General features: G+C 33.3%; 1 protein-coding gene across 1 annotated transcript in view; it reads right to left on the bottom strand.

Annotated features, from left to right (window-relative positions):
• Positions 1 to 16,237, bottom strand: part of ZnT77C (Zinc transporter 77C) — a 38,754-nt gene that overhangs the window by 22,089 nt on the left and 428 nt on the right. The window lies entirely within an intron of this gene.

Below are 16,237 nucleotides of genomic sequence, written 5' to 3'. Positions count from 1 at the left end.
TCTTAGAGGTCGTATTTCGCATTTATTTGGTTTTATTAAATTTAAATATATATATAATTTTCAATTTTTTTTTTTTTTTTTTACAGTATTACCGCACAAGAGTCCCAACTGCTCCCGTCTGGAGCCAGTGAGACTATGGCATCCCCAATTGGGATATGTTGTGAGGCTGAGGGTGTTGGGGAGGGGAGGGAGATGGGGAAGAGGAAGGTGGGGAAGTACCTGGCTATTCAGATCTGGTCACCAAACACGGCTAAAGCCATTTCAAGCAACGTTTCAATTCTGAATGGTGGTCTTACACCAGGGCGATACTGAGAGTATCTTCCACTCTGGAACGTGCCGCAAATATACTATATATTATTTTAAATTAATTAATTGTGAAATAACACAAATTAATCAAATAAAATTTATTTGTGCACGCCGGGTTCGAACCCGCGACCTTCGGATCTGTAGTCAAAAGCGTATACCACTAGACCACGCCGGCCGTCGTGGGTTCATTCATATATATACATAATAATTAAACATTAAAAAAATCTTCAACTTTAACATTAAAAAAATCGGTCGAGATTGGATACAAAAAACACAATTCAAAATATAAAAATGACTACCGCCTAAACTATCAGCTATAAAATCCGATCAAAATAGTGCGCAAAGCCAGTTAAACCAGCTATTGAAACACGAAAACCACCTAATTGTATTCGCTGTACATAGGGAGGAAAAACTTCTTAAATTTATGTATTTTCAAATGTACACACGGTCCGAAAGGGTTAACTGCACTGTGAGTAATTTCTATTGATTTAAGTAAGAATGAATTTCCTAGCACTTTATGTATTTTCAACTTCTCTCAGAAATTGTATAATTCATCAAATTTCAAAGTTAAAATTCAAGTTCTGTGAAAGTTCTGTTATTATTCATTGGGCCGGCTATTTCACAATACTTGGATAGTAGTCCGAATTTGGTTTCTTTACCTCAAGCCTTATGGAGACATAACCTACAAATACTCTGCACGTAGATGCAGGAAGGACAAATAGTAGATACACTAAAGGTATTCCACTGATTCTACTCCATTGTAACCCATACAACATTCTCTTAAACGGCATGTAATTGAATTCGTCCTGGTAGTCTGTCAGTTATTGTTATTAGCATACGAATTTCGTTTCTTGACCTCAAGCTTTATGAAGACATTACATAACCTACAAAGGTCCTGCACGCTGGTTGAGGAAACCTAATGAAGGTATGGTATAAGGACGTATGGCGTACCTCCGATAGCTTCGTTATGACCTCTAATTCGTTTTCATAAAAATAAGCATTTACAGAGGTTATAACGGAGTCTTTAGTAGAGAACGTGTACTACGCTTGTCCTCCCAAATATCTACGTGCAGAGCCTTTCTAGGTCATGTTGCCAAATCGGTTAAGGTTATAGAAATTGAATCCGTATGCTAATAGGTTAACGAATATTGAAGGTTAACATTGTTTTCAATGCCTTGATTTTTCAAAACCAGTGGCTTGCCAATAAATAGGTTGTTAATCCTTGATCAGGGACGTAACAACCGGTTAGCAGCCGGGGAAATAGTTCACGGAGGACAAAAATTAATCTAGATTTTAAAAAATATCGTCAGCAAACCAAGTAAGCACATTAAACCGTTCAATCCCCGTAACTTAAACGCAAACGCAACGTTCGTTATAATATACGCGTAGATTATAACGAACTACGTTAATTAAATTATTTTATTAAAATAACCTTTTTGCAAGTTACGCTTTACACTATTAATACGAATTATTTGCTTGCGCCCGTACATACGCAATATTAATATGAATAAATAGTTTTATCAAATCTTTCAATAACGGCATAATAATACAATTTTGGATTAAATCATCGATACAATATTGTATTTGTATGTCTTTCTTGAGATATTTAAGTTTTTGTACAGAGCAAACTGTTTAATATTATTCATATTGAGTATGTACGGGCGCGAACAAATAATTGCTTTATAAAAGGCGTATTTTAATAAAATAATTAAATTACTGTCATCTATGAACGCATATTAAAGGCGTATTTTTCTTGGTACCTAGGTACATAATTGCTATACTTATCTAGAGACGAAAAATACAATCTAAAATAAATTGCCACTCTTTCGAACCTAACCAAATCAAACAGCAATTGTGTTTTTCCATTGTTCCATTATCTGTTTGGTTAGGTTATATTATTAGGATAGGTTTAACAATGCAATTGTGAGCAAGTATAACGTGTATAATTTTACATACCTTGATACGGCTGTAACAAGCTAAAATGTTACTTGACGGCATAACGGGGAAGTAAACTGTATGGGTTTGTATGAAGACGCTTTTCATTTTGCCGTTGACGTCAACGGCAACGATAAATTTAAAGCGTCTTCCTATAAATCATTATAAAATTTTTATTTCCCTTTTATGGCGTAGTGCCGTGCCATCGCCGTGCCGTCGCCGTGCCGTCGCCGTGCCGTCGCCGTCGTAGTTATAAAAGCATTCAATGGAACGCTACAAACGTTAATATTCTTGGAACAAGAGACAAAGTTGAAAAGTTGACTTGTTGACATTTTCAATTGTTCATGGTTGCATCGGATTACAAATTGACATACATAATATGCAGGCGGCTAAAAGAGGAGCTAACGAACTATTTTTTTAATCCATTTATTACGTTTTTTTTTATCTGCATTAGCGAAACCCGAATGTAAAGATTAATTTGTAGTATCTTTACTGCGCGGCCCGCCGACTTGGCCGAGATGAAATTTGTAATTATTATGATTTTTAATCGAAAATCACTGTTAGGCAATTAATTTAACCTAAATTATATAATCGGCAAGTCAATACTATGTATTTCATAATAATCCCAAAACGACGCGACGCCTCTTCGACACCCAAAATTTGATTCCACATTTACATAATTCATTGAACCACTTTCCCAAGGCATTTGGCACATTAAGGACGGGTTGTTACACAGAATTTGAACAATACATCAAATTTCATCAAGTTGATTTTCGAGTTCTGTGGAAGGTTCTATCCAAGTTCTGTTACTATGTCAGTTTAGTGAAGCAACTGGTCAATAATCTCTAAATAGTCGGTTGTGCGCTTAGTTCTTCTAAACTACGCAACGGATTTTCACTATCATTTAGAAAATTTCTTCCGGAAGGTTTACGTATATAATACATTCATATTATATTTATAGAAAATAGAGAAAAGTCGATGTTTTGTAATCACGTCGAAAATAAAATATTTTCGACGTCTGTTTGTGAGGTTAGTTCTTCTAAACTACGCAACGGATTTTTATACGGTTTTTACTTTAACCTTAGAGAATTTCTTCCGGAGGGTTAACATAATATGATACATGCATATTATATTTAAAGAAAGAAGAGAGATAATCAAGTCGTAAAAATATGTTTCGGGCTAACGCTGGCTAAACCTTATGAGATACATCAAAATAATGTACTACGCAATTATATATCTTAAAAGACCTACAAAAACATTAGCAATGTTACGTGTATATCTTCGAAGAATAACCCACAGCATCGCCGGGTACAAGTCAGCTAGTGATATAATAATATAACATGAATAGAACCTTCATAAAACTTGAAAATCAACTTTGAATTTGATGAATTGTTAAAATTCTGTGAAACAACCCGTCCTAAGGTGAAAATATTACGTGTGTGGGAATTGGAACGCAATGTTTGGCAGACTTACCTAATTAAGATTCTAGTCTCGATTAAGGAATAGAGTCGTGGTTCGTTTCAGTTCAAGGTGCAATTGCACATTACATCATAATTAACTGAATTAATATTCGATGTTGTTGGCTGTGGATACGATTCCTGAAGGGGATGTTTCAATATCTCCCAGAAAACTGTCGACTACCACTACTCGTCAAGTAACGTATTATATGTTTCACCAGCGCTGAGTAACACCCGTCAAGTAAATGTTTGTTTAAACCACTCAGCACTCATTCCTATGGACATAGGAGCAGAGATGTGCTTTATTTCAAATAAATCCATTTCAAATGAATTGGAATTTTGCATTTTGCATTTTAAATGCTTTTCTCAATACATTTTCCATTTTAAATTCCTTTTTTGCAACATTCTTCCTACTATCTCCACTCATCTTTTTTTCATAAACCCCAAATATCAGTCGGTCCTCAACCTCGCTATGAGAGATAATTTACATTTGTCAAGTTGCTCCCTGGTAGGAGCCCTGGCAATTGAGTGATACCATTACAAAAAATACTGATTCAAATACTGAACATGGGGCTATGACGCTGTAATATTAAATGTTAGATAGCAGTTTCTATGTTTTTACGTTGGCAACATTAGTCCCGCGCAAATTTTTTGTGGTTTCATAATCTGTAGTCGTGGTGTTTTTGGATTTACCATCATGTAATATGTTTTTCTACATTGATGTCCATTATTAAATGACAAAATTGTTTAAAAATTCTATAATTATTTTAATTGTTTGACCTGAGAAACCATTTTGCATTTTCAATGCATTTTGAAAATAGGTATTTTGCATTTTGCATTTGAAATGCTTTTCTAAAAACCATTTTGCATTTTCAAATGAAAAAGTTTTGACCCATTTCCATTTTGCATCTCAAATGGTTTTGGGTACCCATTTTGCACATCTCTGCATATGAATAATGAGTGTTTTTGATTTGTACGTACGTGGCAAAACTATTCAGCGCCCTTGAGGTTATTTTTCAACGGCCCTATACAACTTATCCAATTATTATTTACTGAATAGTATAAAATAAAGTCGCTATCCGCGTCTGTCTGTTTGTGCTCTTAGTTCTTCTAAATTACGCAGCGGATTTTAATAGGGTTTTCACTATCATTTAGAGAATTTCTTCCGAAAGGTTTATGTATATAATAAATGCATATTAAATTTATAGAAAGTAGAGAAAAGTCGATGTTTTGTAATCAAATCGTAAATAAAATATGTTCACCGCTTACATTGCTAACGCTGGCTAAACCTGAGGAGATACATCAACATAATGTACTAAGGAATTGTACATCTTTAAAAGGCCTACAGAAAAGTTCATAATGGTATATGTCTATCTTCTAAGAATAACCCCCATCAACGCCGGGTACCCGTCAGCTAGTTTATCTATATAAATAAAATGTAATGTGTATGTAATTGTTTGGTGAGTTTATTCCAATATTCAGAGTTTAGGGAGTGGATTGAATTGTAGAATAAGTCTGGGGTAGAAGAAGTAGGCGTTTTGAAATTTTAATTTTTTTTGCCCTGAATTTATATGTGGCAACCACAGACATAGGAATTAATAGACGAGAAGATAATGGCGAGGGGTAAAATCAACTCTTGAAGAACGAAGGGAGTGAAGCTGACTGTGATTCGTCAATAAATCAATCTGACAGTAAATAGGCATCTCGCATTATAATATCACCATTTACTTCTTAAAAGTAAAATCTGCTTTTGAATGAATAGACATTTTTACATGGGAGCGCAAATTACTCGCCACGTTATGAACAAATTTGCGAAGTCCAAATTCGGCAAAAAAATTCGGGTCTATTTTCAGAGTCGAATATTTCGTTTAAGTATTTAGTTAAGACACTTTTATAAATGTTCATAATTTACTTCCCAGCAACCAACCAGCTTTGTGTTTCGCGTCCAGACGTTTCTCGATGTGATAGTAACAACTGATTCATATTATACGATGTGAATATGCTTAAAATAAAGTAAAATAATGCTTATATATGGAAAGTAATACGACAATTATTGGGTTAATTCTCTTTTTCACATCTATTTTTACAAGTTTTCATAGTACAAGTCAACATTTTGCCGTGTTATTTCGTAAAATGAACCGATGATGCCTCGACCATAGTTCGCACAAGAATGATGACGTCACGTTTTCAAATTTCACTTGAGGCCATACGCGAGCACAGCCGGCTCCAATGGAACCGGTATGGGGAGTGGGGATAATACGCTTTTAATCACTTAGGGCAGGTCTACTAATATTCATATGTCTATGGTGGCAACTATGCCATCACCATTTCCGGAATGCTATATCCATCTAGGCCGCTATTGAACTATTAAAAAAATATTATTTGTTGTAAGTTGTTCAGTTGTTTCAATTAGAGAAAAAATATTAAATTCGGGCGAAGATGTGTGGTTATATAGTAGTTATAAATAACATAAAACATTTTATTGCAAATTGTCAAATCTATGCCCACGTTAAACTGGTGACCCAATTTTTTGCTTACATCACAAGGTTTAACTAGAAACTAAACAATAGAAGATACATAATATTATTTAGCAACGATTAAATAAATAACCACGTAATTACCTACCTAATCACGAAAGAAATACATTTTTGCGTTGACATAATAAATTATCTCAATGGATAAGTGATTTAAAAATAAAAAAAATATATTTTCAGTTTTAAGTGTTGCTACTTATTGGTAATTATTATTATTTGTGACAGCTGACGGCAGTTTTGCAGAAACTGTGATGAAGCCTCTAATAATCTAAAAAAAAATATGCTTATGCCCTTTTTTAAATTAACTTTGCATATTATTTCCTTTTTTTAAATTGTTCTAACAAGTTTATCAAAATAATACTATTAGTATTATAGTGGTTTTTGGGGTGTTATGCCGTGTTGCTTCTGTCCTTCTTTGGACAAAGTTACAGATTACACATCTGCCCTGATGATGGACACTGCAATGCTGTCCTTAAAGTTGGCCAAAGACTTACCCCAAAAACAAATCACTAAAAAAATAATACCTAACAGTTATTTTAAAAAAATGCTCTCTCGATTTTAGGCCGTTTTTTCAAATAAGCATTTAATTTAATAAATTAATCTTTCATGGTTTATTTTATTGATAACCTTGAAAATCAAGTAATACGGTAATATCGGACATATTTACTAGCGATTATGTACGATATTACCGTATTAATTGATTTTCAATATTATCACTAAAATAAACCACGAAAGATTAAGTTATGAAATTAAACGTTCTTTCAAATAAGCATTTAATTTCATAAATTAATCTTTCATGGTTTATTTTATTGATAACATTAAAAATCAAGTAATATCGGCTATATTTACTAGCGATTGTGAAGTGAGTACCTACCCAATAAATACCTAATTTGAAAATTAATGAAATTTTATTAATTTGTTAGTAATATTAGTTATTAGTTGATTTATTATCAAATCTGTTAATAGAGTGGATCATAATATTATTTCTCGTGGTTAAACTTATCTGTTTTCAGTAAATGTTTGCATTTCAATCGATAAATCGTGTGCAAAACTTGAGTTAACAACAATGTATCTATGCGTTTATTAATTGGCCCTTTACAAAATTATTGATAATATTTTATCACAATGAAGATTGCATAGACATTATCTTTTGAGTTCGGGTCATGCATAGATAAATTTTCTGTAAAACGTTATAAAAATCTTTACCAATTATTTTTGAATACATTAAATTATGTCTACTTTAAATACTTAATAATTTCTACAATAACTTAATAACTTTATTAGTAAAACCTCAAATTGTTACATTTAATTATTGAAGACAATATTATCAGTTCCTAAACAAATATTTGAAACAGAAAAACCAGAAAAAGATACGGTCACATCTAGGACTCGAACCCAGGGCCCTTGCCTTGCCGGGGCACCGCTTTATCAACTGAGCTAATGAGACCCTATCTCCTTCGGTCATATTTAACTGTATCATACTTTGAGTAAGAACTACCGACATTGCCTTCATTTTTCTTACCGCACATTTTTATTGACTGCTATTTTATGTATAATCGCAAGATTCAACTCGAACTAAGTGCAATTTAGATAGTGTCTTAGAGAAAAATTAACAATGGCAATTAATATTGTCTTCAATAATTAAAAAGTAAAATATATAAAAACTCAAGTATATAAAATCAAAAACTGAAATACACTATACAAAAGAATGAATTTTAGAGTACATTAGAATAATAATTGTGTTTCTGATAAAGGCGAATGACCTTAAGTGAATTATTTTACGACACTCATTCTTACATATCTGATGAATTCACGATTAGATAACAAATAAATCTAAAAACTAATAAGGTATCATTTATCTCATCTTATCTCTACCGACATACATATATGCAGGTAGGTAGTAGGTACCTATTATTAATATTTTTTATTAGGTAGGTACCATAGACTTATACCATACCATAGACAAATTATAGATCAGCCAAACCAAGTGCGAGGAGCGCGGGAGACGAGGAGGCGTAATCGTCTCCCTTTCTGTGATTTGTAAATAAATTCATCTGACAGAATACGGTCACCTCGCTTTGTAATACCTATCACTATTCAGTTCTCGAAAATAAAATCTGCTTACGAATTACTGGTCATATTTACAGCGCGCAAATTGCTGGCTGCGTTTACAAATTTAACTTCCCAAATCGGGGAAACAATAGTTAGGGCTTGTTTCCAAAATTGAATATTTTGTTGCACTATTTAGTTACATAAAACCATTATGGTTTATAGCCGCTATGTTCGCTCTAATTACCTGCTTCCGAGTTCCGGACTAATAACCACACTAACGTTACAAAAAACCATAAAGAAGTATCGGAAATTACTATCAGTGTTATCTATTGAATGGGTGTCCGGAAATTCGTAGTACAAGCGGCAATCTGCCGAAACAAAAAAAAAACACTTTTTCGATTTAGCAATGTTTAATATATTCCCGTTTCATGACAATCAAATTGATAGGTTTACCTACTATTAATAGATATTGTATAGACTTTCGTAATATCGATCGGCATTGGGTGATGTTTTTAGCGTTTCCCACTCATTTTTTCTAATATTTTTACACATATATGTCTATAAATAATATAGTATATATTTAAATGGGGTGGTCACCCTACTTGTATTAAGTTGCTTTACAATTCACTTATTCGAAGCCATCTTGACTATGCCTGCCCACTTTGTAGTATATTTATTGTTTTTGTCTAATTCGTAGAACTCCATTTATTTTTTTTTTTAATTTAATAAAAATCAAATTTAATAATTATATTATTAAATTAGATTTAAATTAAATTTTAGTGATGGGAAGTAGAAGGCGGGGAGCTATATACTAAATAGTAGGAATACAAACATTAATTTCTATATACGTATGCTTTTTTGGCAACTAAAGGGTTAAAAAAAATTTGGTCCCTTTTATTTTTCATTATAACCTAAAAAATTCTAACTTCGGACTAGATTTACTTGAAAACACAGCTTTAAGACCTAAACCATAAAATAAAGAATTATTCAAAGTATTAATAATAATATTAATAACAATAATAATAATAACAGAAAACCAGGAATTAGTAGATTCCTGTTCAAATAAAATTATTCACGCAAAACACTTCAATTATCTCAACCAAACGTATGTTGACAAATTTTCGTCAAACAAATGGTTGAGTATTGGAGAGTTGAGCGCAGAAATAGAAGGATTTATGCTTACCCTTCAGGATAGAGTCATTAACTCTCAAACCCTACCTGGGGTACTGGAGTACCCCACTGGTGTTTAAAATATCAACAATTTTAACAATATTGCACTGTTGCAAAAATTGCTCTAGCTAATCTACTCTCGATAATTGGCGCGTAAGTTTATCTGTAAGCCGTGACCGCCCGGCAAGTGCAGTCGCGTCCACAGGTGTTCCGGGGTACCCCAGTACCCCGTGGTAGGAATAGTGTTAGTGTGAAATCGAGGATTTCCGGGACCATTCTGAAGTCGCATCTCACGAAGACGGTGATCAAGATAGTGTGAAAGGAGATGAAGAGTATTTAGGTAGGCGCTTGTTTCGTGTGCTAGATTCTCTATTAGTTCTGTACTGAAAAAGTCATAATAATCGACGTAAGTGGACTGGTGTTAAGCCTTCTCGCTCAAGAATGCCTCGCCGCAATATTTTTTTGCACCCACCTGGTAACGTCTTAACAGAAACCTGACATGTGACAATTGGTTCACGTCTATACCCACAGCCATGAAGTTACTGGAAAAAGGTATAACATTAGTTGGAACTGTAAAGAAGAATAATCGACAAATTCCTTCTGTTTTCATGACAATAAAAATAGAGAGAGATGCACATCACACTTTTGTCGTTTTGTCCTCTGAAGTCAGCTACGAAGAAAGTTGTAACCATGCTGTCCACCATGCATGACAGCCCTGATAAGGATAATGAAGTGTACCTTCCAGAAATAATACATTTCTATAATAAAACCAAATGCGGGGTGGATGTGTTTGACCAACTTTGTAAGAAGTACTCTTCGTCCAGGAAGACCAAAAGGTGGCCCATGTGTCTCTTCTACGGGTTGCTAAATGCCGTTGATGTCAACTCTTGGGTCTTATTCAAGCTGTCAACTAACATTTATAAAGAGAAAATAACCAACCGGCGTGAATTTATTAAGAGTTTGTCAATGGCACTCATAAAGCCTCATATGAGAGCAAAATTACAATGACCAAGTTTACCCCGGGATATCAGAGAAACTATACGTGCAGTCTTGAATATTCATAGTGAAGATCATAGGCCGGTTCCTGATAATCCCAAACCTGGTCGCTGCTGCTTTTTTCCGCGCACAAAGGACAGAAAATCTCGATCTGTCTGTAACACTTGTCGCCGCCATATTTGTGGTGACCATCAATACAAAATCTGTCCTTAATGTAACGACAAAAATGTCTATTACTTTTTATTAATAAATTTTATTGTCTTTTCTTATTACTTTGTCATAATAAAATAATATTTTAAAAAATATCAAAGACTTTTATTTTATTCAATTTTTTTGCGCGGGGTACTTCAGTACCCCGTGGTAGGAATAATTACATTCCCAGAGTGGTAGGGTTTAAGAGTTAATTAAAAAAATTATAGGAAGCATATAATCAAAGATACAAATCAAATTGATGATTTATGTAGAAATGTTTGGCTTTTCCGGAAACTATAGAAAATATTATATCGGGATGTTCTATATTAGCGCTGCCCGAGTATACATTTAGGCATAATCAAGTTTTAAAAATAATTCACCAAAGTTTGGTAATTAAACATAACATGATTGTCTGCCGTAATATAGTACCATATTGTGAATACGAACCAAATTCATTTTTAGAAAATGAATTTTATAAATATATTATGATAAAACTATACTAACAGACCGAACTAGACTATGTTTTGTATTTATTATGCTTATATAATGCACTTGCATAATGTGGATTGACTAGATGATCATTTGTGGAAAAGTGTGCGGAAGGGTTTAGATTTTCCTGTGGGGAAGATTTAACCCGGACATAAAGTCGTAAAAAATATAAAGTTAATACATACACATTGAAATAAATTTAATATGAACTAAACCTATCAATTTGACTGTCCTGAAAAGGGAAAGCTTCCCAGTTGGACAGTCAAAGATTCATTTTTGTGTAATTGTATTTTTAGTATCTAATAAATAAATTGAATGTGCAATGTGGATATGTTACGTGATCCAAATATTTGCCTAATCGAGGCATAAATTTCCAATACAAAACTGCGTTAGCGAATATTAAATGTGATGGATATCTACGATGTCAGGCGAGTGTAAGTGAGATGGAGCGCTGTGCTATTGGGCTAAATGAAACATTTGTTTCCATTATAATGTGTATGTACGCCTAGAATCAAACAGAAAACCAGAGGCTTTTTTCCCATAAAATAATTAAATTTAAAAAAAAATTTAGATAAAAAAAGTTTAATTAAGTAAGCCATTAATTGATTGCGTTGCGTTCAATATTCAAAGTAAGCGAAGGTTCATACCTAGATAACAGGAATGCAAATTAATAATAGTAGTGTGTAATTTATTATTGTTTAATGAAATTACGATGCACTATAACCAGTTCGTCGCATTTCTACGTTATACACGTGTAAAATAGTAATATGTAAGTATGTATATAATTCATAACGCTGCTTTAATTAGAATTATTAAATTTGTCAAGTTTTGTTAAATTTGCATCTTTATTTGCGAAGTTCGGAGAATGGATTGCAGCATAAAAACATAGTTTCATTGCGCACATGTAATATTTTGAAACCAAAAAGTATTATGTACAACCAAAGATAATAGTACCTATAGGTACTTTGTACACAGCCAATTGGTACACAGAACTTAATTAGTCCGGTCAATATGTATAGCACAAAAAACTGTACCTCCTTGCAGAAGGTCGGATTATTTTGAATCTTTAAAATATGAGTTAGGTTTGTTATGTCTCTGCTTTACTTGCAGATTTCTGTTTTGGGAACTCTTTGATAAAGTAAAAGGTTATTTTAATATAATTGTGTTTATTTACGTAACAATTAATAAAGTCTGGATTAAGCTACACTGTTCATTACCCGAGGGTTGGTATTTTTCTGTTTCTGGACGCTTGTTGTCGTTGTTGTCAATAATATCCCACAGGCAATTGCTACACTCTAGCGACATCTGTCGGACTCTGGAGTAAGCTTTATGACTAGTGCCATATATCGCTTGAATACCCAACTCATTACCATATATCACAGGTTGAACAGCGATATTAAAACCATTTTTCGACCTCGGCGAATCCTCGAAGATCGAAAACTTGGTTTTAACATCACTGTGGCAAACTAGGTAAGTGCCTGGTACGCTCTTTTTAATATACATGTACCTACATAGGTACATTTACATTAAAAAAGCATTGGCACATATGTATATCAAAAGGGCATAAAATAGAAAGGAAATAAAAGAAAGTTACAAAACTTTACCCGATATTCTCAACTTTAAAAAAAATTATCTCGTTGGAGTTTAATTTACGCTGATATTTTTCACGCTTGCAGTTTCACTGGCTTTGCACTTGAATAATTAGAAATCATTTCTATAAATTTGCAACTTTGCTTTGGTCTCTGCTAAAACTTTACTCGCCTCGCCCAAATTGATGTCGCATTTTTGTAAAGTTTTGGATGCATAATTGATGTCGTTCAATACACTGTGCATGAATTCGCAAAGCAACACGAACTCGAAATTTAGTACTCTCTGTTTCACTACGCTCATCTTTATTAGGACTCTTTAGAACTATTTCTGATAATGCTTTGATAATATCAACATAACGAAGGTTTATAGCAGATATCGTATTGACCCTACTGGACCATCTAGTCGGATTTAGTTTTTTTAGAGTGGTGTCCGATTCGCCAGTGAATTTTGGCAGTAGATCACAACGTTTGATGCTGTTTCCTGAATTTAGCTGATTTTTTGGGGAATTCCCTAGGCATAGCTTTTGAATTTCTCTCAACTTCGTTATCATGATTAAAGTGGGGTTGCAAGTTGCAACCTGTCATATTTATTTTGAAAATGGGATAAATTTCCAAAAGTTCAGTTTGATCGAGATTTCTGGTAAGGATTCGAGGGCCCCCTGAGCTTGAGGGCCCCGGGGCACTGCCCCGCGTAGCCCCTAGGTAGCTACGCCGCTGCAAGCATCTTTAAAGCCTTATTAGTTATATAGTTGATGTGTTCAATGAATGACAAGTTTTCATCGAATATTACACCCAAGTCACGAATATGTGGGGTTTATATTTATGGGGTTTCCATGACAGAATATAACAGTGGAACGGTTAATAATTATCGGGTAATTTGTACAGCGTTGTTTATTTGAAAAATCATCCCAAGGGCTATGGAGGAGGCAGTATTGATTTTACATTTGCTATTTTCCCTCCATAACAAATAATATTATATTTATTAGAAGATTAGTGGCAAAAGTAGAGTGGCATTTTAATTGTTTTAAGATTTTTTATAAAATGACATTAATAATTAGAAATTCTATATTTACTACAAATCTGTATTTTTATAATTTTTTTAACATTTTTTTTACATACCTACAATAATTCAAGTTCTACAATTTGTTTAAACGTTAATCTAAAGATTTATATGGTATTGATACCCATTTTCAAGAAAAAAGGCAAAAAAAAGTTTAAAAACATTAATGTACTAGACACAGTAATATCTCAATTAGATACACGTTTTATTAGTATGAGTGCAGTCTGTCATATATTCGATTTTCTAACACCAACATTTTTATTACATGTTGATGAAGCAACTTTATTACAAAAGTGTGACAAATTCCAAAGAAAATATTCAGATATAATAGGCCCTAGTTTTTCACTTCAATTTATTAATATTTACCATCTAGTTTTACCTCAACTAACTCAAGCATGGACTGTTCACCAATTATGTAAGGAAATAATGAGCAAATATGGAGTGCTAGAATGCTACCCACAGACATAAGAATATATAGACTAGAAATTAAAGGTGAGGGGTAAAATCAACTGTTGAAGAACGAAGGGGGTAAAGCTGACTGTGATTCGTCAATAAATCAATCTGACAGTATATAGGCATCTCGCATTATAATATCACCATTTAGTTCTTAAAATTAAAATCTGCTTTTGAATGAATAGACATTTTTACATGGGAGCGCAAATTACTCGCCACGTTATGAACAAATTTGCGAAGTCCAAATTCGGCAAAAAAAAAAATTCTTCTATTTTCAGAGTCGAATATTTTGTTTACGTATTTAGTTAAGACACTTTTATAAGTGTTCATAATTTACTTCCCAGTAACAACGATGCGCACACTTGAGAATCGCTACATTCGACCAGATGTATCTCGATGTGATAGTATATGTTTCTACAACTGATTCATATTATACGATGTGAATAAGCTTAAAATGATGCTTACATATGGAATGTAATACGACAATTGGGTTTATTCTCTTTTTCACATCTATTTTTACAAGTTTTTATAGCAAAGGCACTATTTTGCCGTGTTATTTCATAAAATGCCTCGACCATAGCTCGACGCTAGTTCGAACAAGAATGATGACGTCACATTCTCAAGATTCACGGGAAACCATACGCGAGCCCAGCCGGCTCCAATGGAACCGGTATGGGGAGTGGGGAATAATACGCTTTTAATCACTTAGGGCAGGTCTACTAATATTCATATGTCTATGATGCTACCTAACGGAAGTATTTACAGCGATGTTATTATGTATTATTCTTTACAATTCCTGTTACTTCTGCAGCAGCTGAAAGGTCATTTAGCAAATTAAAAATAATAAAAAATTATTTAAGAAATAAGATGGGCCAAACTCGACTCCGACATTTATCGCTAATAGCAATTGAAAACAAAACCGCATCAAGCCTGGATTTAAACGAAGTCTAATAATAATAATAATAATAATTTAATACTTTTGCGAAAACTAAAGCTAGGAAAAAATTGTAAATATAATTGTTATTTTGTCAGTTAGTAGGCCCGACCTTTATATAATAAATCCTTGAATCTTCTCTATTTCGTTTTATTAGCCAAACCTACACCAAGTATTAATTGTAATTTATGTTGTTACTGTTTAATATTTTTATTACCTGCCCTGCAGTCTGCAGTGCACAAAAAAGAGCTTAAGTAGCTTAGCATTATTAAAGTGTCTGTATATTTCATATTTTTATATGATAAAACCTAATCAGTTTACATAGCAGTGGGGCCCCATTTTTTAATTTGCCCCAGGGCCCTTGGTTACCTAGCTACGCCACTGGATGCTTGGCTTCCTTTGCAGAACTTTAACTGATTTTAAGTCCATAGATTGTATGAGAACCCTCTATATTTCATTAGTCAGAAGACAATTGGAGTATAATTCACGTATTTGGTCCCCTTTATATAAAGTTCACTCCAATAATATAGAAAGAGTTCAGCACAAATTTCTTAACTACGTAAATTTTAACCTCGGAATTCCTATTGATTACATTAATTATGTCAGTTTGATGAATCAATTGCATCTAATAACACTGTCTGACAGGAGAATTATTTCAGACCTGGTTGTGTTACACAGAGTCATTAACAACTTAATTGATAGTCCTGCCATCCTTGCCACTATTAAACTACATGTGCCGACTAGGAATACAAGACAAAATATAACATTCTTCTGTAATACATACTCGACCAACTATCAGACACACTCACTGACCAATAGGATGCATGATCTGGGCAACAAGTGTGGGGGTGCTATTGATTTATTTATTGACTCCATATATAGAATTAAGCATAATCTACACCAACACTTTGTTGAATCCTACAAATTAGAGTAGCGTTGGTAAATTAGTTTTAATGATTTGTCTTATATGTAGTGTTGTTGTAATTTCTACTTTATGTTACTCTTACGTTTTACTAATATTGCTTCATATTTTCTCATTATACTTGTAATCACAATTTTACAAGTGTGTA

Source organism: Hesperophylax consimilis, chromosome 5 (assembly GCF_061612785.1).
Source record: "Hesperophylax consimilis isolate HC1 chromosome 5, BYU_Hcon_1.0, whole genome shotgun sequence".
Classification (NCBI taxonomy): domain Eukaryota; kingdom Metazoa; phylum Arthropoda; class Insecta; order Trichoptera; family Limnephilidae; genus Hesperophylax; species Hesperophylax consimilis.
This window is presented reverse-complemented; position numbering and strand designations above follow the sequence as displayed.